Below are 2,691 nucleotides of genomic sequence, written 5' to 3'. Positions count from 1 at the left end.
CTATATTTGTTACAATGTTTCAAATGGCAAGCTCAGAGGCTGGCAAGGCAGGCGGGGAATAGTGAAGACCTCTGTCACTGAAGCAAGCAAGCCTCATGTTAGTTTCAAGCTGCCTGGCTGCCGACCGCCATCTTGGCTGGCAGTTTATTTGCCTATCTCGCTGATTAGCCAATGGGAAGGGTAGCAGACATACACTAATTACCATGTTTCTCTTTTATTAGATAGGATATCTTGCATGCTAAAAATGAAACCTTTCACTTTGTTTCCTATAATAATTGGTTAGATAATTGGACCAGTCTTCCCCAAGCCCCAGACCTGGGTAACCAAAAAGTGTAGAGAAGAGATATTTTTAAATCATCTGAAAAGCCTGACAAGACAATAAGAAATTATCAGGTCAAATGGAGAAAAATTGGAAATTGAGAGATATAAATGAGTATGGCAATCATTGCAAGATAAGCAGAACAGCAATCAAAACCAAAACCATAACTCCACTCCTTAAGAAGAAGGAAAAGTAGAAAGGGAAAAGCCATTACACGGAATTCCAACATAATTTTAAATTGGGGGGAAGAATTTGGTCTTCAGCTTTGTTCAAATAGATCCTGGATTGCTATTATCTCCAGGACCCATTTAAACAATACAAGTAACTTTTTTTCATTTTTAAATATATTTTATTGTTGATAGTATTATAGATATCTCCCATTTCCCTCCCTTTCCCCCTCTTCTCTCAGCCCCTATCCACCCCACCCCCAGGTCTTCACTATCCTATTGCCTGAGTCCATGGACTATGCATAAATTAACTTTTGATTATTCTCTTCTCCTTAAGTCCTCTTCCTACTCAATCTGCTCCATCTTAATTAATATCCCCTTTTACTCCATTACTAAGATGCATTTTCCTTATCCCAACATTCCATCGCCAATACTATAGATTATATCTCCAGAATTTGTAATAATCTGACATTTTTAGCATCTTTATTGCTGTGATTCTAGTCCAATCGGCTATAATCTATGACAATGATGGCGAACCTTTTGAGCTCAGCATGTCAGCATTTTGAAAAACCCTAACTTAACTCTGGTGCCGTGTCACATATAGAAATTTTTTGATATTTGCAATCATAGTAAAACAAAGACTTATATTTTTGATATTTATTTTATATATTTAAATGCCATTTAACAAAGAAAAATCAACCAAAAAATGAGTTCACGTGTCACCTCTGACACGTGTGTCATAGGTTCGCCATCACTGATCTATGTCCTGAACTATTACAATACCATATTAGATGATCTTTCTAATTCTGTCTTTGTCTTCTAATTTCTTTCCATATGGCATCAGAAGAGATCTTTGAAAATTTAAGTCATATAATATTAATTATCTTTCTAAAACTCTTCAGTAGCTTCCTACCATTTAAAAAAGCTTACAATGTCCTGCATAATCTCATAACATATTTTTCTTATAGTATACTCTCAGCGACCTTTCTTGAGCATATAAGCTTAATTTTGCTTCATATTCCTTGAATTTTACTGGTCTTTTTGAATGTACAATTCTCTCATTCAAATGTCATCTTCCCATTTAAGATTTCCCTGATTATTCAATCTAACCACCCTACCTTTTCAAGCATCCTGTAATTATATCTCTATTTTTGTTTTTGTTTTTTTGTTATTGCATTCACCACTATCTTAAAATATATTATTTTTTTCATTAATTTACCTGTAAGACCATATTGATCTTTTCACTGTTATATTTCCAGAGCCCATAGCAGTTCCTGGTAAATAGTAAGGGCATAAATAATTGTTAAAAATGAAATGTACTACTTTTAAGTTTATTATTAACATAACTGATACATTTATTATAAAAATATCTTTTGTGAAAGTTTATCACTGGAGAAATATCTGCAAAAATTTCCCCATATTTCATTTGTAGAAATTATTAAATAATGAAAAAATGCAGTTTATACTACGTGATGTCCAATGAATCATAAATTTTTACTACAACTATAATAAACAAGGGGAAGCATTTTCAACAAATTCAAAAGACCTTAAGTTTGTGCCCTGATAAAGCTAAAATTATAAAATTGTCTAAGTCTTAAATATTAAAAACACAAATGTTTGAAGGTACATGATAATTTTTTAGATGTTATAGAAATTCTAAAATGGCTAAATAAGTGACCAATATAGGAGTTCAGTGAAAGAAATTGCTTGGATTTCAGTTATAGCTTGAAAGGGGCCATAAAGGTGAACAGAGAAGAGAGGGCATTTGGAAGAAGAGAAGAATACATTTTAGGGAGAAAATGGCATCAAAGTTTCTTATTTGGAAGTAGAGGAATCTAAATAAGATGGAGACTTGAGTTATAAGGAAGGAGAAACTACAGCAGAGAAACTATAAGGCAAGCCCACCTGAAACTGTCGTTGCTTTAAAGGAAAAGAGAGACACATTAGAAGCCACAGTAAGAAAACAAAAGAATTACATCTAATCTAATAAAAGAGAAACATGCAAATTGACCACACCTCCACTATGCCCAAGCCAAGCCTACCAGCCAATCAGAGCAACTATATGCAAATTAACCCAACCAAGATGGCGGCTGGCAGCCACGGAGCATGAGGCTTGGTTTCCCCGGCGATGGAGGAAGCCAAGTTTCCCGCCTGCCCTGGCTGGCTGTGGCCTCCGCTCAAGGCCACAAAGTTTCAATTATAGGA

Source organism: Myotis davidii, unplaced genomic scaffold (genome assembly GCF_000327345.1).
Source record: "Myotis davidii unplaced genomic scaffold, ASM32734v1 scaffold433, whole genome shotgun sequence".
Lineage (NCBI taxonomy): Eukaryota > Metazoa > Chordata > Mammalia > Chiroptera > Vespertilionidae > Myotis > Myotis davidii.
This window is presented reverse-complemented; position numbering follows the sequence as displayed.